This window comes from Xenopus laevis, chromosome 7S, assembly GCF_017654675.1.
Source record: "Xenopus laevis strain J_2021 chromosome 7S, Xenopus_laevis_v10.1, whole genome shotgun sequence".
Classification (NCBI taxonomy): Eukaryota; Metazoa; Chordata; class Amphibia; order Anura; family Pipidae; genus Xenopus; species Xenopus laevis.
In genome coordinates, this window is record NC_054384.1 from 51,722,650 (window position 1) to 51,746,937 (window position 24,288).

The window sequence follows — 24,288 nt, forward strand, 5'->3', positions numbered from 1 at the left end:
TGAGCAAGAGTTTGAATTGATTTGACATACTCCTCAAGTCCATTAGACAAGTGAACATCATTGCAAGGTCCCTCCTCATTTATGGTTGGCAAATGTTTTACAGAAATTAAAAGGCAGGGTCTCATTGCTAGGGGGAGAAACACAGATTCATTAGGATTATTATTATTAGGAACAAAGTTCCAGTTCTAATAATAAACAATAAAAACCCTTATAAATGCATTAATATATGAGTACATGTTCAATATGTTGTCTAAATTTAAATTTCGTTACTTTAAGTAAGCTCAGCCTGTTATTTATTAAATGATATTTCATTTATGTCATATGATACATTCTGTGTAACCACACTGTTGAAATGTATATCAAACACATATTGTGTCATTTAGAATTTTTGAATGATTGGCAGGATATCTTTCTTTGAGCTTTGTATTTGCTCAGGTGGTAAGGTAACAGCAGGGCTGCTTTCATAAATGCATGTTTTTTCTATTGGGTTTACTTTTTTTTATGTTCTTACTGATGTTGCTTATTAAAAGCTGGCATTTCTAGAAAAGATATTATAGACAAAAGCCCCAGACTGAGCAGAAAATGCTCACAAAAGGTTTACTTTAATCCTTAAATTATATCCTTTAAATCAGTTTGCTCTCCACCACTAAATTATGAAAACATGGTGGCTTATGATCCGAGAATGTAATACTGAAGATTAGTATTCTTTGTTCAGGGGCCCATTTGTAACTTAATGAGGTTTTGGGTTAAGAAATAGAATTGGTAATTATGCTTTGCTTGATTGATGGGATTGTTAAGGGATAGTATGAATGCCTTATTGACTTTATCCCATTGTATACCGGATCTATGAAATATAACCAGAATCTAAAATGTATACAAGGAGTCTTACCTTCTGGAGCTTGTTTGATTCACAGTTGCTGTATGTAGGTTTCTGACTTGCTTTGTCAGTGTCTGTCAGAATGCTTCTGTTCAGCCACTGCTTGTTCCATGCCTTTTTATAGCTCCTAGCAGCTTTAAGCCATGCTTAGCCAAGTTTCCTAATATAGCAACAGCAGTAAACGTGAGTAAGGATGTGAGAGGAAGATGATGTACCCAGAGGGATGAAGGGAGGTGGGGACTTCAGCATCCTACTGCCTCGCCAGCATATTTGCTTTTAATTTCTCCTCCCAGGTCTGGCCATCTGTATATGGAACATTGAGCTGTTAATGTGTGGAATGACACGTTTTCTCAAAGCCTCAGGACGGAGACTTACAGCAAAGGTTATACACACATCTTCTGTCACGTTGTATGTGTGGAAGCACAGCTCTGAAATATCACTAAGTAGGATTTAAATGAAAGACTTTGGCATAGCTGACAAGTACCCATTGCCTTTTATTTTATAGAGCTATGCCATTTTGAAATAAATTAGTATTTTTGTCATGTGCTGAAACACAGATAAATAGATGTTTGAACGCAACTATAACTAGATACCCAAATGGTCTTATAAATAGATACCTGAATGTCAGAGTTTTTATTAAGCTACTGCATGATTCACTATAGTAACACTATGAAGACTGGATCAGATCTTGCTTCAAAATTAACCATTTCCTTGCTCTACACTAAGAAATGTGTCAGTCTTTTGACTTAAAAATTATAGTCGAAAGTTACCATATGTTTTTTGTTGGATTGGTGACATTGGTTAAGAACTTTCTGTACTTATGTGTGCTTGCCAACCTTAGTGCAGAGAACAGAGCAACATCCTTAGGGGCAATACCTCCTTAAGATGGTCAAATCTAAGGATTTCAACTCACAAATAAGGACATTTATCACTTTATGTTATTGCAAAGAGTCTGCTACACTGGGACAGTAGTAGAGCACAGCTGGATGACTCTGCGCTCTTAAGTACCTTGAGGTTATTGTTGTCTGAATGGATAATGAGGGGCAAGTATGTGGTGGGGAAAATGTTTGATGTGTACGGTAAATCTACATGAATAGCCTGGGAGTGAGAGCAAAACTGTTAAGGTTATTTAAAGTTATTACACAAGCCCTTAAACAAGGGTATTGCAGGCAAGTCAACCCTGCAATTATAAATGTTATTCCACAGGTTAAGGGAGAAAATTCTGCCCAAAGTTGGGAACGGGTGGAAGGGGAGGGGGGCGACGGTCGGGGAAGTTACACGTTATAAAGTTAAATCAGGCGATGTAAAATTGGACTCAAGTCAATTCAATGGCTTAAGTGGAAGGGCGGTACCAAATATTTTTCAGGCATGTCATATGTTCTACACAGTAATCAAATATTTCCATGCTAATGTTAAGGGGTATAGCATTTTTCATTACCAGGATATGTTTATGCAATGGGTCACTCAATATTAAGTTGGAATGTAAGGGGGCTTAACGATAAAGTAAAATTTAGATTTACTCTAGAATGTATTAAAAAGCATAACTCAGATATAGTGTTTTTGCAAGAAACACACCTCACGGGTAGTAAACTGAGTACACTAAAAAAGCCCTGGGTAGGGTGGTGCTACCACTCGGCTTATTCCTCATACACTGCAGGGACTTTAATATTGTTTAAAAAAAACAGTTTATTTCAGACCCCTTTCTATTAAGGCCGACACACGGGGCAGATTTGTATTTGTTCACTGCCAAATTGCAGCAAAGGAGTTAATCTTAGCCAATATTTACATCCCCCCACTATACTCTGATGAATGCATTCACCAGCTTCTCTCCTTTATAACATCTCGTCCTCAAGCTCAAGTTGTGTGTGCAGGGGATTTTAACATGGTTTTGCATCCTTGTTTGGATAGGCTGCATAGGCAACCCCCACAGGTACCTCCATCTACTTCTAATCTGGCTAATTTAACTGAGGCAATAGGTCTTACTGAGTGTTGGAGGCACTCTCATCCTACAGAACGTCGATACTCGTGTTTTTCCACTTCCCATTTATCATTATCTAGGATAGACCTTATGTTTCTCTCAGGAGGACTATTAGTTAGGCTTAAAGATATAAGTTATCTGCTGCTGGGCATTTCAGATCATGCTCCACTTGAAGCCTCATGGCATGCACTACAGATTAACACAAGTAAAAGATGGTCTCTTAATCCTGTATGGTTAGATATTATTGACAATGATGAGCAAATCGCTGCCAGTATGAGGGTATTCTTTGAAATTAACGTCAATTCCGCTAACCTTTAATTGTTTGGGAAGCCTTTAAAGCCCACACTAGAGGGTTCTTTAACAGGGAAATTATAGCCATCAAACGCAATTCCAAAATTGAGGAGAATCAGTTAGCCAACAAAGTTGCAGAGTGTGAAGCTGAGGTGGTTAAAAATACCTCAGCATTATCAGAACCTCAAAACCACACAGTCTGATTATTCCACTTGCTTGACTTCCAAAGCTAGGTGCAAATTACTGTTCACCAAGGCTTCCTTTTTTGAGCATGGGGAAAGAGTTGGGAAACTTTTAGCATATATATATCTAGAGCTGAAAAGCCTCCCCCTGTAATAACGGAGCTGGTAGACCAGCAAGGGACTCAGCACAAACAGGCAGAGGTTATTCAAGAATTATTGACCGCATATTACACTGAAATATATGACACTAAAAATTCCGCAACCACAGAAGAAAGAAAAAGTTTTTTTAATGAGCCTTAAGCTGCCCCAACTCTCTGGTGAGGATAAGGCTCAGTTAGAGGCAGAAATAACACTGAGTTATATGAGGCCATTGATTCTTTTCCAACCCGGAAAACCCCAGGCCCAGATGGCATCCCAATAGAAGTATATAAAAGATTTAAAGATGTTATTGGCCCCTACCTATTAAAGATGTTTCAACAGGCAATGCAGGAAGGATACCTCCCCCCTTCCTTGTATGAAGCTTCCATAGTTTTATTACACAAACCAGGCAAAGATGCCAAGCACATGGATACGTATAGGCCTATACTGACATCAAGATACTGGCAAAATTGTTGACGCATAGAATAAACAAAGTTATTCATACAATAATTTCTAAAAATCAAACAGGTTTCATGCAGGGTAAAGCAACTACCTTGAATATTAGAAGGCTCTATTTAAATTAAGCCAACAAACATAGCAACTAGTCAGAGGGCTGTAGCCGCTTTGGACATAACTAAGGCCTTCGACACAGTTGAATGGCCTTATATGTGGTCAATTTTGGAACACTTCAATTTCGGCCCTAATTATCGTAAATGGATACAACTCATGTACCATTCTCCTAAGGCTGCTTTAATAATAAACTATAGTGATAAGAAAAAAGAAAAAAGTATGACCCATATAATTGCACCTTCCCACCCTGCTTAGTTGAATTCCCAGAACAAAAAATAATAAAACGTAACTTTTATTAATTACATCCTAAAATTAATATGAGACAAATTGAGTATAAAGTGTGTATTAAAACCAAGGTTAGGTGAGGAAGCTGTAATTGACTCAAGGTCGACAGCTACTAGACGGTATTTGGAAGTTGGAATAATGATGTGGGTTTTTCAAACACAGTGGCAGTAATTAGCCCACATCTATCCCAACCGTAATGAAGTGCTGGTGGCCCACTGTGTATATACGTTCGGGTGGGATGTAGGGTACAGTTTGATACAGTATATTGTGGCAAGTGGATCTAAGTCCTGTGCCATAGACCTTATTTAGGCAGTGTGTCCCCGCTTGGATACATTCGTATCCGAGTGTGGTTATGTTGGAGCAGGAAGATTTAACATGCTCCAGCACGCACACCTTCCATAAGAATTGGTGCGTTGCTAAACGGGAGGCAGGAAAATCTGCCACATTAAATCTGCCTATTGCTTCTTAATTAGGAAGGCTGACAGATCGACCAGCATGGGGCTATTGTCTAATTTTGCTCCGATCGGTATAGCAGTGAGCGTCAACGAAGGAGGAGCAGAACCCCGTATTGACTTAGCTGCCGACTTGCTACCGAAGCCCCCTTCCTTCACCAGTACGTTAAGACGTTAGTGTGCCGGTTAGTCCCGCACCCCCTTACAGGTACTCTGAAACGATGAACAGAGAGGTCCAGCTAACGGAGCGTTGCGCTGACGTATCTTAGCAACCCGAACCTCCCTTCCACCCTTCCGTTTAGCACCAGTTTCCTTATTCTCCCGTCCCTACCTAACAGTTAAAAAAGAAGAAATTGCTCAAAGCGCCTGACGCGCGTTTCGCTTGCTCAACTGCAAGCTTTGTCAAAGGCTATTTTTTGGCGCTGATAGGGTGCAGGTTTAAATAGAGAGGCACATGCCCCTCAAAGTTTGAATTGGCCAATCATGACACAGGGGGTGGGACTGTACATTACACAGTATGTCCACCCCATGCTTCTAAGGAGAACTTGTAATTAGTGTCATTTGGCATCAATAGTTCTAATACAATGTAACCAGACAGTAACAAACTGGGGAATCTGGATGGTGAATTAGTAACATATATAGAAATGACTAGAAATATGTTACAAAAAGCAATCATCAAATACAATTGTAATCAGGGATTAAGTAATATAGGGATACAGACATAGCGACAGTATAGTGGGAAGTCAAATGAAAATATTCATGGTGATGCTTTCATTGAGACCCTGTGGGCTTAGAGTATTGATTAGGAAAATTAATTCACTTTCCTTGGAGAGAAGAGATGTCTCCAAGTCCCCTCCACGGATCCCAAGATTGATATTAAATAGACCAACCGCATGTAATCCCTTACTCATGCTGTTGTGTTTATCCATGAAATGTCTGCTCACTGGTGGAAGTTTCTTATTAGCTTTTACCCAATCTGAGGCATTGTCAATGCTTGACACATGCTCAAGAATTCTTCTCTTAAAAGCTCGATTGGTTTTGCCTATGTACATTTTATTACATGGACAAATTAAAAGATAGATCACATTGGTCGTGTTGCATGAAAAGTAATGTGTCACTTTGTATGGTTTACCGAATCTATCTGTGACCTCTGTTAAATTGTGTATATACTTGCATGCTTTACATTTTCCACATGGAAATGAACCTGTTCTTCCAGGTTTTGTCTTATGTTTGGAAAAATGACTTTTAACCAAACGATCCCGTAAATTTGGAGCTCTACGGCTACATAATTGTGGACAGGAATCTATTGATGTGGCCAGAGTGGGATCAGTAAGTAATATATGTGTTTTGTCAGAATAGAATTGTCAGTAAGTAATATATGAGTTTTGTCAGAATAGAATTAATCTCAGGCCATTGTCTGCAAAAAGTGCTGATAAATCTGGTGGGTTGCTCCAATGAATTATCAGATTTTTTTGTTTTATTCAGTAAGTCATTTCTTTGTGTGTTAAGTGCCCTAGAATAGGCTTTTTGGATTATGGAGTGAGAGTAACCTCTTGCTTTAAGTCTCTCTGTAAGTTCTCTCGCTCTCAGTTTGAAGGTAGCCAGATCTGAACAGTTCCGCCGTAATCTCAAAAATTCGCCAATTGGGATTCCCTTTTGGTCGAGATTGGGTGATGGCTCTGAAAATGTAGTATGGAATTGGTAGCAGTAGATTTGCGAAATAAGTCTGTGGATATTGTACCATCTTGATTCAAAATCAATGTAATATCTAGGAAGTCCAGCTTCTGGTTACTGATCGTGTGTGTCAGCCTAATGTTTAGATCATTGTTATTCAGTACCAGCAAGAATTTCTCCAGACATTCCCGGCTACCGGTCCATAGGAAAACTAAGTCATCAATATAGCGAAACCAAGTGGCTATATATTGGGTAAATTGGGACATCTGATCTCCAAATACCCAGGAAGCTTCCCACCAGCCCATAAATAGGTTGGCATATGTAGGTGCGAATGCAGCTCCCATGGCAACCCCTCTTACTTGCAGATAAAACTTATCATTAAATACAAAGAAGTTGTGATTTAAGCAGAATTGGGTTAGTTCAGTCATGAAATCTATATACTGGCCATCCCAGTTGCTTTCAGTCTCCATGAAGAATCTAACCGCCTGTAGGCCATGTCTGTGGGCAATCGATGAATATAAAGATTCCACATCACAGCCCACCAAAAATGTTCCAGATTCAGTCTTGATGTCTTGCAATTTAGATAGCAAGTCCCCTGTATCACGAATGTATGAGGGAAGATTAATAACGAAATTCCTTAGTTTGGTATCAATATATTGACTGGCTTTCTCACATAGATTCCCATTCCCTGATACAATCGGACGACCAGGTGGTTTCATTAAATTTTTATGCACTTTAGGCAACATGTAAAAAGTCGGGGTGGTGGAGGAGGTGTTAATCAGGGCTTTATATTCACTTCTAGTCATCAGTCCTGTGTGGTAGCCATCCTCAATCAGACTGTTGTACTTTGTCCTAAAACAAGAGTTGTCATTCAATTGCTTAAGTGCTTCTGTCATATACAGTATGCGTGGCCAAATTACCACGTTGCCGCCCTTATCTGAGGGTTTGATAACAACATCGTCCCATTCGGAAATTTGTTGAATAGCCACCCGTTCCTCCCTAGTGAGGTTATCTTGGCCTTGCCTAGGCAAATTCAGAAAATCGTTCATGACCAACTCACAGAACACATTGACAGCGGAACTGGTGTGTCTAGGTGGCATAAAACGACTCTTTGGTTTCATAATGCCTATTGGTGTCATCTGTTCTGTCATTAGGTCATTGAGATCTGAAACTGCCTGATCAAATGTGCTTTGCTCATGGGAGGATGATTCTCCTAAATCATGTGGATTGAGAGGGCTAGGTATGCGTAGAAGGGGATTAATCGTGGATTGCATCTCAGCAGGTGTATCCTTATTGAAATATTTTTTGAGCAAAAGCTTCCTACAGAAAAGGAAGAGATCTTTATAGAGACAGAATGGGTTGATATCAAAGCTGGGTGAGAAGGACAGGCCCTTAGTTAATATCTGATTTTGAATATCAGTAAGGGCATGTTCACTCAAATTAATCACAGTTAATTTCTCTGTGTCCTTTTCCTTCTGTATTGTCCCCTCTCCCAATGGTTTTGACGCGGATATGCCCATCTCTCCCGATTTCTTAATTCCCTTCCCCCCTCTCCTAACCCTCTTCTTTCTTCTGTCCCTAAAAAAAGTGAAGAGGGGGAGGGAGCTTCTAAATTTCTGGTATTACCAGACTGCTGTGAGGTTTCATCCTCTGATTTATCAGATAAGGAAAGATCGCTCTGCGAAGTCTGCCTTCTACTTGTAGCTTTACGTCCCCACTGAAAAATGGTACCAACTGAATAATCGTGCATGTCCCGAACAAATTTCTGTCTTTTCTTATCTATTGTATCCTGCACCATTCTATCAATCTCAATATTAACTCTGGACATACGTAAGACAAATTGTTCATTCTGGGAAAATTCAGACATTTGTTTTTCAATCTCGTTGATTTTACTTGTTAGGTTCTTGACTGTTTGGTTCTCATGTTCGCATGCTAGAGTTAAAAGTTGCATGGAGCATTTATGTAACGTATCCTCCCACCTTTTTCTGAAGCTATCATCGTGAACCTCAAAGGTAGGTAGAATTTTAATACGGAGGCCACGTGGTATGATATTATTCTCCATATATTTATTATATGTGGATACAGTCCACCATGATTTAGAGAGTTTGATTTGTTGTTGCTGATAGCTTCTAAGTGTAGCCCTCCAATTACAATCCTCTGCTGGAACAGCCCTGTCCATATTAGTGGTAACTGAAAACACATCTGACAGCTGAGTAGACCATTTATCAAAATGAGATTGTAAACTCGGTATTGGAGCGGCCATAATTACACAGCTAAATGTTAAGAGCCTAAATTAGTAAACCAATGTGTGCTAAACCCAGAAGCCCCAAATTTTGGGGAAAAGATTTAAGATAAATAAGAGAAAAGGTAGGTAGCACCTCCCATTGATAGAGATGTGAAACAAAATGGTGGTGTGCAAGGTCGTAAATAATATATAGTGATAAGAAAAAAGAAAAAAGTATGACCCATATAATTGCACCTTCCCACCCTGCTTAGTTGAATTCCCAGAACAAAAAATAATAATAAAACGTAACTTTTATTAATTACATCCTAAAATTAATATGAGACAAATTGAGTATAAAGTGTGTATTAAAACCAAGGTTAGGTGAGGAAGCTGTAATTGACTCAAGGTCGACAGCTACTAGACGGTATTTGGAAGTTGGAATAATGATGTGGGTTTTTCAAACACAGTGGCAGTAATTAGCCCACATCTATCCCAACCGTAATGAAGTGCTGGTGGCCCACTGTGTATATACGTTCGGGTGGGATGTAGGGTACAGTTTGATACAGTATATTGTGGCAAGTGGATCTAAGTCCTGTGCCGTAGACCTTATTTAGGCAGTGTGTCCCCGCTTGGATACATTCGTATCCGGCACACTAACGTCTTAAGGTACTGGTGAAGGAAGGGGGCTTCGGTAGCAAGTCGGCAGCTAAGTCAATACGGGGTTCTGCTCCTCCTTCGTTGACGCTCACTGCTATACCGATCGGAGCAAAATTAGACAATAGCCCCATGCTGGTCGATCTGTCAGCCTTCCTAATTAAGAAGCAATAGGCAGATTTAATGTGGCAGATTTTCCTGCCTCCCGTTTAGCAACGCACCAATTCTTATGGAAGGTGTGCGTGCTGGAGCATGTTAAATCTTCCTGCTCCAACATAACCACACTCGGATACGAATGTATCCAAGCGGGGACACACTGCCTAAATAAGGTCTATGGCACAGGACTTAGATCCATTTGCCACAATATACTGTATCAAACTGTACCCTACATCCCACCCGAACGTATATACACAGTGGGCCACCAGCACTTCATTACGGTTGGGATAGATGTGGGCTAATTACTGCCACTGTGTTTGAAAAACCCACATCATTATTCCAACTTCCAAATACCGTCTAGTAGCTGTCGACCTTGAGTCAATTACAGCTTCCTCACCTAACCTTGGTTTTAATACACACTTTATACTCAATTTGTCTCATATTAATTTTAGGATGTAATTAATAAAAGTTACGTTTTATTATTATTTTTTGTTCTGGGAATTCAACTAAGCAGGGTGGGAAGGTGCAATTATATGGGTCATACTTTTTTCTTTTTTCTTATCACTATATATTATTTACGACCTTGCACACCACCATTTTGTTTCACATCTCTATCAATGGGAGGTGCTACCTACCTTTTCTCTTATTTATCTTAAATCTTTTCCCCAAAATTTGGGGCTTCTGGGTTTAGCACACATTGGTTTACTAATTTAGGCTCTTAACATTTAGCTGTGTAATTATGGCCGCTCCAATACCGAGTTTACAATCTCGTTTTGATAAATGGTCTACTCAGCTGTCAGATGTGTTTTCAGTTACCACTAATATGGACAGGGCTGTTCCAGCAGAGGATTGTAATTGGAGGGCTACACTTAGAAGCTATCAGCAACAACAAATCAAACTCTCTAAATCATGGTGGACTGTATCCACATATAATAAATATATGGAGAATAATATCATACCACGTGGCCTCCATATTAAAATTCTACCTACCTTTGAGGTTCACGATGATAGCTTCAGAAAAAGGTGGGAGGATACGTTACATAAATGCTCCATGCAACTTTTAACTCTAGCATGCGAACATGAGAACCAAACAGTCAAGAACCTAACAAGTAAAATCAACGAGATTGAAAAACAAATGTCTGAATTTTCCCAGAATGAACAATTTGTCTTACGTATGTCCAGAGTTAATATTGAGATTGATAGAATGGTGCAGGATACAATAGATAAGAAAAGACAGAAATTTGTTCGGGACATGCACGATTATTCAGTTGGTACCATGTTTCAGTGGGGACGTAAAGCTACAAGTAGAAGGCAGACTTCGCAGAGCGATCTTTCCTTATCTGATAAATCAGAGGATGAAACCTCACAGCAGTCTGGTAATACCAGAAATTTAGAAGCTCCCTCCCCCTCTTCACTTTTTTTAGGGACAGAAGAAAGAAGAGGGTTAGGAGAGGGGGGAAGGGAATTAAGAAATCGGGAGAGATGGGCATACCCGCGTCAAAACCATTGGGAGAGTGGACAATACAGAAGGAAAAGGACACAGAGAAATTAACTGTGATTAATTTGAGTGAACATGCCCTTACTGATATTCAAAATCAGATATTAACTAAGGGCCTGTCCTTCTCACCCAGCTTTGATATCAACCCATTCTGTCTCTATAAAGATCTCTTCCTTTTCTGTAGGAAGCTTTTGCTCAAAAAATATTTCAATAAGGATACACCTGCTGAGATGCAATCCACGATTAATCCCCTTCTACGCATACCTAGCCCTCTCAATCCACATGATTTAGGAGAATCATCCTCCCATGAGCAAAGCACATTTGATCAGGCAGTTTCAGATCTCAATGACCTAATGACAGAACAGATGACACCAATAGGCATTATGAAACCAAAGAGTCGTTTTATGCCACCTAGACACACCAGTTCCGCTGTCAATGTGTTCTGTGAGTTGGTCATGAACGATTTTCTGAATTTGCCTAGGCAAGGCCAAGATAACCTCACTAGGGAGGAACGGGTGGCTATTCAACAAATTTCCGAATGGGACGATGTTGTTATCAAACCCTCAGATAAGGGCGGCAACGTGGTAATTTGGCCACGCATACTGTATATGACAGAAGCACTTAAGCAATTGAATGACAACTCTTGTTACCACAGATTACACTGTGACCCTACTGAGAAATTTAGGACAAAGTACAACAGTCTGATTGAGGATGGCTACCACACAGGACTGATGACTAGAAGTGAATATAAAGCCCTGATTAACACCTCCTCCACCACCCCGACTTTTTACATGTTGCCTAAAGTGCATAAAAATTTAATGAAACCACCTGGTCGTCCGATTGTATCAGGGAATGGGAATCTATGTGAGAAAGCCAGTCAATATATTGATACCAAACTAAGGAATTTCGTTATTAATCTTCCCTCATACATTCGTGATACAGGGGACTTGCTATCTAAATTGCAAGACATCAAGACTGAATCTGGAACATTTTTGGTGGGCTGTGATGTGGAATCTTTATATTCATCGATTGCCCACAGACATGGCCTACAGGCGGTTAGATTCTTCATGGAGACTGAAAGCAACTGGGATGGCCAGTATATAGATTTCATGACTGAACTAACCCAATTCTGCTTAAATCACAACTTCTTTGTATTTAATGATAAGTTTTATCTGCAAGTAAGAGGGGTTGCCATGGGAGCTGCATTCGCACCTACATATGCCAACCTATTTATGGGCTGGTGGGAAGCTTCCTGGGTATTTGGAGATCAGATGTCCCAATTTACCCAATATATAGCCACTTGGTTTCGCTATATTGATGACTTAGTTTTCCTATGGACCGGTAGCCGGGAATGTCTGGAGAAATTCTTGCTGGTACTGAATAACAATGATCTAAACATTAGGCTGACACACACGATCAGTAACCAGAAGCTGGACTTCCTAGATATTACATTGATTTTGAATCAAGATGGTACAATATCCACAGACTTATTTCGCAAATCTACCGCTACCAATTCCATACTACATTTTCAGAGCCATCACCCAATTTCGACCAAAAGGGGAATCCCAATTGGCGAATTTTTGAGATTACGGCGGAACTGTTCAGATCTGGCTACCTTCAAACTGAGAGCGAGAGAACTTACAGAGAGACTTAAAGCAAGAGGTTACTCTCACTCCATAATCCAAAAAGCCTATTCTAGGGCACTTAACACACAAAGAAATGACTTACTGAATAAGACAAAAAAATCTGATAATTCATTGGAGCAACCCACCAGATTTATCAGCACTTTTTGCAGACAATGGCCTGAGATTAATTCTATTCTGACAAAACACTGGCATATATTACTTACTGATCCCACTCTGGCCACATCAATAGATTACTGTCCACAATTATGTAGCCGTAGAGCTCCAAATTTACGGGATCGTTTGGTCACAGATAGATTCGGTAAACCATACAAAGTGACACATTACTTTTCATGCAACACGACCAATGTGATCTATCTTTTAATTTGTCCATGCAATAAAATGTACGTAGGCAAAACCAATCGAGCTTTTAAGAGAAGAATTCTTGAGCATGTGTCAAGCATTGACAATGCCTCAGATTGGGTAAAAGCTAATAAGAAACTTCCACCAGTGAGCAGACATTTCATGGATAAACATAACAGCATGAGTAAGGGATTACATGCGGTTGGTCTATTTAATATCAATCTTGGGATCCGTGGAGGGGACTTGGAGACATCTCTTCTCTCCAAGGAAAGTGAATTAATTTTCCTAATCAATACTCTAAGCCCACAGGGTCTCAATGAAAGCATCACCATGAATATTTTCATTTGACTTCCCACTATACTGTCGCTATGTCTGTATCCCTATATTACTTAATCCCTGATTACAATTGTATTTGATGATTGCTTTTTGTAACATATTTCTAGTCATTTCTATATATGTTACTAATTCACCATCCAGATTCCCCAGTTTGTTACTGTCTGGTGTGACATGCCAGTGGCCTGCACATGCACTTTTAAGGGGGAATTAGCGTTTGGTAGGCAGGTAGCGTAGGATTTTTGAGCTTAGAGACAGGGACACCAAGGCTTCAGACAAAAAACACAGGTTTATTAAGCACTGGGCATTCCAACGAAAAGGCAACAGAAAAATGTTCAGGTTACAGTTCAACTTCACTGTAGAACATGCAGGGTACAGTTCAGCAAATACACTGCAAAACATTCAGGGTTTTCCCCCCTCTGGTCGCTCACCATCAAGGGAAACTCTCACCCTCTTGCACCTTGAAGTATTTGGGCTTCACACTCAGCCCTGCTGGCTTCCCCTCCTGGGATTCAGACTCTGCCAGTTCTTTTCTCTTTCTTTCCCCCACAAGGGATTTAGGCTCCAACCTCTGGAACTCTCTTGCTGGCAGGAAAGACCCTTCTGCCCAGCTCTGTCTCTCACAGCCCCTCACTTCCCTGGAGAGCCCTGAACTGTGCTCACACAGCCCTTTTACATGGTCAGGTAGATCCTCTCTCACCTGCCACTTAATTACCTGGCTGATAGGGAATATTAACCCTACCTGAGCCAAATATTCCTTTGCAGCACATACAATGCAGTTTAAATGCACTCTTTTGTGTGTCTTTTGCTCTAAGACAGTGGTGTTACCCAAACACCCTGTCACATATCCTCCCCCTCTGTTTCGACCCAGGGGCGGAACACATTGCCATCCCAAAAGAAACTCTCTTAACGGGATTTCTACCTCCAGTCTTTCTTTGGTTGAAGGGCTAAATTGCTGCTTCTCAGTTACACAACCCTTTAAACATGATTTTGACCTTTCTTTAGCATGTGAAAGATCCAACACATACATGTTAATCAGAGTATACAGACACGTGCGCTCTTGTAAACTTGAACCTTTTATCTTTAAAGGGCTCACTCTGCCTTTGAAATGCAAGGTTTTACTCACTTTGTCTTTCACTAAAGGGCTAGGGACCCGTTTGTCCATAGCGCATCCCTTTAAAAGGGATCTTGGCCTTTCTTTAACCTGCAAGACATTTAACACATGTGTTCCTATGGAAGAAGTCACACACCATTCAGTCTCCTGCTTCTGATCAAATAGGGCAAGATCAGACACACATGCTTCAGTGTCTTTGTCCACACCATGAACACTTTGCATTTTGCATTCATGGGTTGTAGGGTGCTTTTTACCAGAGATTTGTGTCACAAACTCTGACACACAATCAAACACACATTCTGTGTTAACAGGCAACCCACACTTGACCTCTTCTGTATCAGGTCTTAACTCACATACCTCTTTAATAGACTCAGCTGGTGCTGAATCTGTCACTTTCACTTCAGTGGGGACAGGCACACATTTTGCTAAAGGACTTTTAACTTCCCCTTTAAATATGCCTTCACGTACATTTTCCTCTCCAGTACACTGTGTTTCAACTCTCACACAGATGGGCTCACTGGAGAACAGTGGTGTAGTTGGCACCTGCACACACACAGATTCAGGAGGCAGGTGTACATTTTCATCACTCACCTCCTCAGACACTCTGTCTAGCTTATTACCATTAACACTCATGGTACTATTTTCCACAACATCATTTGCACTGGCTATGTTCACACACACAGCTTGGCAGTCAAAGATTTCAGGTCTCTCACTTAACACACTTTTAGGTGTCTCATTCCCATAGTTCTGCTTGCACTTTTGCCTTATTTTACTCTCCCTGGTTATCATGCCTGAACCATGGGAGTCACAGTCGGATGGACACTTTAAGGCCAACTTATTATCGCTACTACATGAATCTGACACATGTGTCTCTATGGAAGCAGCCACACACACTTCCAACTCCTGAATTTTATTTACTAGGGAAGACACACACACTTTGGCATCTCTGTTACCCTCATGCACGCTTTGCATTTCAGTTTTACCCACTGCCTGGGATATAGGGTGTTCTTCCACCACTGGCAATGATGGGTTTTTAAACACACCAAGGGCTTTCACTTCAAGCCCATGGCCAACAGTTTTAGTCTGCTTTCTGGTTGCATCTTGCTCACAGACTTGTGTTATACAACCAGACACACACTCGGTCACACGCTCAGGGTTAGCAAGCAACTCACATTTGGCATTACTTGTATTGGGACCCAATGCATCCTCTGTCAGACAGACAGATTCTGACTGCAAGACACCTTCCAAGGAATGTAACAGGAGTCATGACTTTGCTTTCAACCACAGTCACTCCATGTGGCTTATCCCCATTGACAGCCATGTTACCATTCTCCATATCAGCACACTCAGGTCTGTTCTCACTCACTACACACTCAGTGAGCGGGACATATCCCTGTCTCTCTAAGGGATTGCTCTCAGTAGACTGGGACTCTCCACCTGAGTTGAGTTGCAGACACAACTGGTCATAGACTTTGATCAGCTCGGTTATTGCCGCAGTAGACCTTTCGATTGTGCAATTATCAGCCATATGACCTGGGCCAGAACAACTACTGCACTTTACAGGCTCTGTTTTGTACACAGTTGCAGACAAGTCAAACAAAGTGCAGGGCTTAGGTTTTGCCTCACCTTTAAGACATTCACACTTGGAATCACAGACATGCCTCAAAGAGTTTTTCTCCCTTTGATTTAACCCTTCAGGTAACAAAACATTAAGGCACATTTTACTCAAGACATTTTCTCTCTCACTTGAGCTACTTTGTTGCAGAAACACCTGCTCTGCTTTTTGGTGATCCCCACTGTGAATTACCTCATTCACCTTTGCTAGGGGAACATTTACATTGGGGGTCCCCCTTATACTTTTTACTATGGGTGTTACCTCACACCCCACAGTCACACACATAGGATTCCCATCTGGACATTGGACAGCAAAATTACACATAACATTTTGCATAACCCCAACATTATTCACCACCTGGTTTGATTGTTCCACATCCATTGGGTTGTTGTTTCCCCACAACTCCCAGAATAGGGGAAAGTCTGTACCCAGAACAATTTCCTCTTCACCGTCACTCGCAACCATAAGTGAGTGGCTAACAGTCCCTTTGGTGGTTTCAAAATTTAGACATACAGTGGGGTTTGAGTTCTCTTGCATCTCAGGGACCTCGTGCGGTAGTAGAATAAACATTAACAGTTCATGCAACACCACTGACTTAGTTGAGTTAATGTCCAGTGTGACCCACAGTGAAATCCCATTCACTTTCACCTCTACTGACTTTTCAGCAATACCTTTAACAGGCACAGTGCACTCTGATTGCACACTTAACTCTTTAGGTCCCAGGACCTTGCCTTTCCTCCCACAGTCCCAGTCTTGTATCCCCCCAGCCTGCCGTTCCCTTTCAACCACCCCTTTAAGAACAGTCTCACCATTCCTGTAGGGCATCTGGTGTGGAACTGCTGGGGATGATCTCTGGCCAAATATGCCAGACTGGACTTGGAAATCAGCATAGCCTCTCTCCTTGGTATTCTGCTGGAGCTCCAACTTTGGGGTACCACCTCGTTGGAACCAGTTTCCTGCCTTGGATCCAGATGTAGGGGTCTCCTTTCGCACGAGCGAAGTTGCTCTCACTTCCTTGGCAGTCTGTTGCAATCCCACAGGCCACTGCACCTTTAAGGAAGCCTGCTGGTAGAACTTTCTTTGTGGTAGACAGAAAAAACGAGTCTGTTTTCCTCCAGACTTTACAGGAGCTGCCACTGCTGCTTGCAACTCACAGAAATGCTCACCCTTCACTTGTGAGGCATTTAGCAATCTCTTTCCCAGACTTGGCTCGCTGACTCTTTCCCAGTCACGGTGGAACTGCAGCCACCAGTCGCCATCTTGCTGTTCCTGTTGCTTTCCAACAGCACACACAGCCTCCTGCTGAACAGCTGTAGCATGGGGATTTACAGCACCAGTTGCCATATTAGTACAGTCTCTTAAGGGTAATGCTTACCAGGCTTTTAAACAGGTATATGTCTCTTTAAAGCTCTGCCCGCATCCGAGCACCAATTGTGACATGCCAGTGGCCTGCACATGCACTTTTAAGGGGGAATTAGCGTTTGGTAGGCAGGTAGCGTAGGATTTTTGAGCTTAGAGACAGGGACACCAAGGCTTCAGACAAAAAACACAGGTTTATTAAGCACTGGGCATTCCAACGAAAAGGCAACAGAAAAATGTTCAGGTTACAGTTCAACTTCACTGTAGAACATGCAGGGTACAGTTCAGCAAATACACTGCAAAACATTCAGGGTTTTCCCCCCTCTGGTCGCTCACCATCAAGGGAAACTCTCACCCTCTTGCACCTTGAAGTATTTGGGCTTCACACTCAGCCCTGCTGGCTTCCCCTCCTGGGATTCAGACTCTGCCAGTTCTTTTCTCTTTCTTTCCCCCACAAGGGATTTAGGCTCCAACCTCTGGAACTCTCTTGCTGGCAGGAAAGACCCTTCTGCCCAGCTCTGTCTCTCACAGCCCCTCACTTCCCTGGAGAGCCCTGAACTGTGCTCACACAGCCCTTTTACATGGTCAGGTAGATCCTCTCTCACCTGCCACTTAATTACCTGGCTGATAGGGAATATTAACCCTACCTGAGCCAAATATTCCTTTGCAGCACATACAATGCAGTTTAAATGCACTCTTTTGTGTGTCTTTTGCTCTAAGACAGTGGTGTTACCCAAACACCCTGTCACACTGGTTACATTGTATTAGAACTATTGATGCCAAATGACACTAATTACAAGTTCTCCTTAGAAGCATGGGGTGGACATACTGTGTAATGTACAGTCCCACCCCCTGTGTCATGATTGGCCAATTCAAACTTTGAGGGGCATGTGCCTCTCTATTTAAACCTGCACCCTATCAGCGCCAAAAAATAGCCTTTGACAAAGCTTGCAGTTGAGGCGCTTTGAGCAATTTCTTCTTTTTTAACTGTTAGGTAGGGACGGGAGAATAAGGAAACTGGTGCTAAACGGAAGGGTGGAAGGGAGGTTCGGGTTGCTAAGATACGTCAGCGCAACGCTCCATTAGCTGGACCTCTCTGTTCTGCGTTTCAGAGTACCTGTAAGGCGGTGCGGGACTAACCGGCACACTAACGTCTTAAGGTACTGGTGAAGGAAGGGGGCTTCGGTAGCAAGTCGGCAGCTAAGTCAATACGGGGTTCTGCTCCTCCTTCGTTGACGCTCACTGCTATACCGATCGGAGCAAAATTAGACAATAGCCCCATGCTGGTCGATCTGTCAGCCTTCCTAATTAAGAAGCAATAGGCAGATTTAATGTGGCAGATTTTCCTGCCTCCCGTTTAGCAACGCACCAATTCTTATGGAAGGTGTGCGTGCTGGAGCATGTTAAATCTTCCTGCTCCAACATAACCACACTCGGATACGAATGTATCCAAGCGGGGACACACTGCCTAAATAAGGTCTATGGCACAGGACTTAGATCCACTTGCCACAATATACTGTATCAAACTGTACCCTACATCCCACCCGAACGTATATACACAGTGGGCCACCAGCACTTCATTACGGTTGGGATAGATGTGGGCTAATTACTGCCACTGTGTTTGAAAAACCCACATCATTATTCCAACTTCCAAATACCGTCTAGTAGCTGTCGACCTTGAGTCAATTACAGCTTCCTCACCTAACCTTGGTTTTAATACACACTTTATACTCAATTTGTCTCATATTAATTTTAGGATGTAATTAATAAAAGTTACGTTTTATTATTATTTTTTGTTCTGGGAATTCAACTAAGCAGGGTGGGAAGGTGCAATTATATGGGTCATACTTTTTTCTTTTTTCTTATCACTATATATTATTTACGACCTTGCACACCACCATTTTGTTTCACATCTCTATCAATGGGAGGTGCTACCTACCTTTTCTCTTATTTAATAATAAACTGTACCAACTCCAAACAATTTCTACTAAAGAGAGGTATGAGGCAGGGCTGTCCGATGTCTCCCTTTCTTTTTGCGTTAGCAATGGAGCCATTTGCACAAGCAATTCGACAACATGGAAATTTTACATGGCGATTAAAGAATAGGGAGGAACGTATTTAGCTTTATGCTGACGACACCCTCATTTACCTAGGGGATGTGGGGCCCTCTTTACAAAGCCTTATTGAGGTAACATCACAGTTTGCACATCTTTCATGACTGGTTACCAGTGTTGCCATATCCAATATTTTACAGGTAAATGCCCAGTAAGATCACCAGGCACTAGTAAACTCCCCATTCCCCTTAGTTAATCAGTTCACCTACTTAGGGGTGGTGATTAAGCTGGCCATTTCTGACTACTATAAAGTGAATGTTATGCCTTTGAATGGGATGATAGCACAAAAAATTAGAGCATGGGAATTCCTGTTGCTAAGTCCTATGGGCTGAGTACATCTTATAAAAATGATTCTTCTTCGAAGCTAATTTATATGTTTCTCCAAGCCCCCATTTTGATTGAAAATAATTTTTGGCAAAAATAGATTCAAGTTTCAGGTAGCTGATATGGTCTGGATCCCATCCTCGTTTGAGTTTAAATACATTAACTAGGGATAAATTTCAGGGGGGAGTCTCTTTCCCAAATGTGTTTTTGTATTATTTGGCAGCGCAGTTAAGTCACGTAACTACTTGGATAGAGGGAAACTTAGGGCGACTTCAGAAGACGAAGCGCTGCGAGTGCCATGACGCAGGAGTTTTTTCATTGTAGCAGGCGGAAGACACAGGGAAGCAGTTTGGGGAGATTAGTCGCCCCAAAGAAGAGGCAATTAGTCGCCGGGCGACTAAATCTCCCTGAATATCCAGGTATGACATTACCCTTATACTCCTCTTTCTTATGCAAATATTGTTCTAGGGATTGAGCTTTTTATGATTATTACTTTGCTTGGTACAATAGATACAGCTCTCCTAGTTGTTCTCCAAGAATTTGTAAATACTCTCTTTACTTTATGCCGTTATCTAGAAGTTTGCAGCCAGTAACGGAAATGGTCATTCACTGCATATGCCTTAAAGAGATACTGACACCAGAAAGTATACCTTTTTTACATCTATCTTAATATTGGCCCTCCATGCTACTTATAATTTTTCCATAAAGTATTTGCCCGATGCTTTTACATTGCCTATCCAATTCCCTGTGTTTGTCTATGAGGGGCTGCCATACTTGTGCAGCAGAAGTACTTTAGCATTAAAAACTTTAACTGACAGGCTGAGATGGGACAGTCAGGTTGGAAAAACAGTCAGGTGTAGGAACTTCAAGTAACAATTACTTACAAAAACAAACCTCTTGGCAAGAAACGATCAACATGACCTATAGGTAACTTTAAATGAATCATATTTTAAAAAGTAGTTTTTTTAGTGTAGGTATTACTTTAAGAGTTCTCTAATATTATACCTACTGTCATCAAGAGCATGAGGCACCCCAATTTGAGTGTAACTTTCATTCTATGTTATTTGGCCTAACATTAAAAAATGAAAACATTCCAGATTTTTACCATGCATGACAGATTTGTTGAACTGTTACATTAGATCATTTACATGGCGAATGGTCAAATAACAGTCTCCCAACTCTCAACACACTTTTCAGATATCTATGGGACATCTCTGCTGTTCTGCTGTTAATACTGCAGGCCAAAGTAGTGAGAGCAGGATGTTTTCCAGTCTAGTCTAGCCTATGTATGCTTCATTTACATGTGTTTCTCACCAGGGTGTGATTTTCTTGAACTTGCAGCCAAATGTCTTTATTCAAAAGAATTTGATTGTTGGAGTGAGCACATAACTCAGTGACTCCAGAATGACACCTCATCCTATAATGTCGGAAGCAAGGGTCTAAATGCAATTGTTGAGATGAGAACTCTGCTTAGTCATCAAACAGCATAATGTGCAGTCTAACAAGTAGTGCAAGGACCTTCTGGAAAGATCTTAAACGCCTGGGGAGGACAATTCCTAGAGATATAATGCAAGCAAACAAATGTTGTTCTGAAGTGGTAGCGTGAAAACTTAAATTAAGTAACAATAGTGGTTAGGATGCTATATTCCACTCACATATGCCAAAAATTGGTATAAAATTATTCACCAAAAATTAGAAAATATTATGTCTACACAAATGCACCCATATACTGCACATGGTTAGTAATGTAGATCTACTGTGTGGTAGAGCACAACAAGACTGTAAGAGAAACTAAATCAAACTGTCTAAAGTGTAAATAATTATAAATATTACCCTGCACCACAGGAAGGTTGCTGTGAGTTTTCAAGCTCCCAGTGCTAACTTTTCCCCACATCTAACAGAATTAATATGACATAAGTAGCCTAGAGAGGGGATTTACCCCTGGCTGGCCCAGTCTCCCTTTTTCAGTTTTACATGCCCTCTAACCCCTCCCTAATTGAAGCGGTTGCAGTCACTAAGCTTCATAGTTCCTGTTCTGCATGAACTAGAAAGGTGCCTAGAGTTCACAGGGCAATGCAGTATTGTTAAATAGCCAGGTTATATCATACAGCTAGAGCTGGTATCCTGTACCTGGTATTCCATATCTGCATGATCTAAAAAAATATATTTAGGGTGTCCCTAATCCCTTTTAACAGAGTAAAACCTATTCTTATAAAACAAGATAGTAATTACAGCAAGCTGCATAATTAATTCTAAAACAATTATTTGGTCAAAATGTAATTCTAAAACAATTATTTGGTCAAAGTGCTGATTTCCACAAATTCTGCCTTCCCTCTGAATAAAGTTTGGAAACTCTGGCAGACAACATCCAGCAGAGATTATTTTTTGGTCCAAATTATTTGTTTGATCAGATACATTTACGTATAGTCTGCAAAGAGTTTTTTTTTCTGTGAAATCTTAGACACAATTCGGGTAATTAAAGGTCTAAAGTAAATGCTATGTGCTGATTGGTTGCTATTGATCACGTAGCAAACGTTAGACTGTTTATTACATAATACCACATTTTCTTTACCTTTTCATCTTCTTCACCTTTGTGCCCTCTAGCAGCACTGTAGGAATTACATATTTTTCCTGTGTGAATAATTTTTGAATTAGTCTGGTTTTTTTTTCAACTACAGCATTTAGCATGCCTTGTCAGCAGATCTGTCTCTGAGCTGGTGCAGAAACAAAAAAAGTAGGCTTGTGCTTGAATTGGGAAAGTGGGAGAGGAATGGGAGAGATCAGGGTTTTTGCAGAAATATTAATGGAAAATTAAATCCCAGAACAATGTAGGTCTCTATAAAAATATATTGCATAAAACAGCTCATATGTAAAACCCTGCTTCATGTAAATAACCAATTTTAATAATAATATACTTTTTTAGTATTATGTAGCATTGGGTAATCATAAATACAGAATTGGCATTTTAAAAAATAATCTCCACCCCCTGGGATCCTATGATTCACGCAGGGTTGAACTGAGGGCCGAGGCCCACCGGGACTTCTGGTCCAGGGCCCCTCTCCGGCCCCCCACTGTGATGCGCCAAGCTTACTGTGTGAGGGCACCACTCAGTGCGCATGCATGAACGGCGCATGTGCGAGCTGCATCGATCAGCGCGCATGCGCAACGCAGAAAACTTTTTTCCCCCAAAATTTAGATATCGAGAGAGGGGGTCTGGCCCGGCCCGGGCCAGTTCGACACTGGATTCACGGTGCACACGAACAAACCGAACAAACAATACATACTAGGTCCAATGAGCTAATTAACAGACAAAGTTCTGTCTTTTGTTTCCAAACTTCTTCCTTTTACAGTTAGAGCTGTAGTATTTCTGGTCAGGTAGTCTCTGAGGCAACGCACAGACCATCACGAAATGGTGGCTAAAGGCAAGAGATGTAAAAGGGCAATATTTACTTAACTATATATACCAGTTTGGCAAGATTCTTAAATATGCCACTTGATTTGATATAAAATATATGTTGCTTAAGTAATAATTTTGGGAGTATAGTTTTCCTATAAGTTAGCAAATTTGGGATGAGCTATCAGGTACTCACTTAGGGGAGTTTCTGGGGTAGGTGCTATCCTGAGGCAGCTCAGCCCCCTCTGCCCTGATTTTGTGGGTCTAGGGGGACCAAACCACTAGTGCAGAGAGCAATAGCACAATAGTGCTCTCTAAAATAGAAGATCTCGAAATTCATACTTGTGGGCTGTTGCCCCATGAGGCAGTCGTTTTCTCAACTTGCCTTTTGCAGCAGTGCCCGTGCACTTACATAAAAAACATGTTATTATGTGGTGCAGTACAAAGTTTCATCTGGCATTTGCTAACCAATTTCCTTCTTTTGTGGAACAGTAGAAAATGTGTTGTAACATTTTGTTGTAATACTTTTGCATGACTTTTTGCATAATATTTTTACTACCTCTCAATTAATTACAATCATATATCTATATTTCTACATGTTAAATGCACAGTAGTAGAGTTGCCACTTGATGTGTACTCACTGATAATAACCTTTTCAACTAGGAGTGAGGAGAACTTGTGGTGGAAGGCCTTCTGAATATTTCATGGGGTTTGCGACAGTCAAGGCTACAGATGCATGACGATAATGAGAGGATATGTTTCAGCCCCTCAGAGCCCTGGAGGCAGGAGTCACAAAGAAAAACCAGATGAGGGAGCTTGAGATGAGGTGCATCTAGATCATATGTCATAGATCATATGTCCATCAAAATGTATGGTAGATAGATTGAAAGGCTCTTCTAAGATATCATGGCACCTAACTAAGTGTGATTTATCATTTGATTTAATGCCTTTATTTACAAATAATAATATTTTGGCCCCATTACCCCGTCTATATCATTTCCAATGGCATCGTCTCCAAAATGGGGACGCCCATGACCCATGTGGGCCGATAACGGCGTGATGACGTCACGC

The 24,288-nt window shown here is 41.1% G+C and overlaps 1 pseudogene; it reads left to right on the forward strand.

The window, feature by feature from the left end:
* The window catches only part of LOC108697218, a 45,905-nt pseudogene extending 21,878 nt beyond the window's left edge, over positions 1-24,027 (forward strand).
* Positions 24,028-24,288: the final 261 nt, after the last annotated feature.